This window comes from Penaeus monodon, chromosome 33, assembly GCF_015228065.2.
Source record: "Penaeus monodon isolate SGIC_2016 chromosome 33, NSTDA_Pmon_1, whole genome shotgun sequence".
NCBI classification, from domain to species: domain Eukaryota; kingdom Metazoa; phylum Arthropoda; class Malacostraca; order Decapoda; family Penaeidae; genus Penaeus; species Penaeus monodon.
The window spans coordinates 27,730,686-27,731,481 of NC_051418.1; the positions used below are offsets into that span (position 1 = coordinate 27,730,686).

General features: G+C 40.2%; 1 protein-coding gene across 1 annotated transcript in view; it reads left to right on the forward strand.

Moving 5' to 3' along the window:
* LOC119594199 (nephrin-like) overlaps window positions 1-796 on the forward strand; it is a 95,703-nt gene that overhangs the window by 1,002 nt on the left and 93,905 nt on the right. The gene's annotated exons all lie outside the window — the stretch shown is intronic.

Here is a 796-nt window from a genome sequence, read left to right on the forward strand (position 1 = left end):
TTTCTTTTTGTTTCTATTTTCTTTTGTTTTCTCTTTTCGGATTCCCGTTCATTACTGTTGTTTTTTCTGTTTCTTTTTCTCTCTTTTTCACTTTCTCTCTCTCTGACTGTCTTCCTGTTCTCTCTCTCTCTTTCTCTCCCATTTTCGTTTTCTCTATTTTACTGTCCTCCTGTTTTCTCTCTCTCTCTCTCTCCTCTCTTCTTTCTCCCCCCTCTCCTTCTCCTCCTTCTCTTCTTCCTCTGCCTCTTCATTTCCTTTTTCCTCTCTTTTTCTCTCCTCTTTCCTCTCCCTCTCCTCTTCCTCTCATTCCTCTCCTCTCATTTCCTCTCCTTCTTCTCCCTCCTTCCTTCATTCCTCCTCCTTTCCCTCCCCTCTCCCTTCCCCCCCCACCCCCTTCCGCTGCTTTCCTCCTTTGTTATTGGCATATTTTTTTCGTGTGAAAAATCCATTATCTCTTATTTATTTTTACACATACCAAGTTTGAACGTTGCATTGTTGTCCTTTGATCCTAACATTGTTTGTAAGGAATTTAAAAAGAAATGAAAAAAATATAGTATGTTTCCTTATGTGTTTGATTTTTTCATGGACTTCGCTATTCTTCCCTCTTCCTTCCTCCTCCTCCTCTTCCTCCTTCTTATTATCTTCCTTTCCCTTTTATTCTCTACTCTTCCTCTTCCTTCTTCCCTATTCCCTCTTCTCCTTCCCCGTTTCCCTTTCTCTTCATTTGTTACTCTCCCTATTCCTACTTCCTCCTACATCATTTTTCATTTCCTCTTCATTCTTCCCATTCCTAATT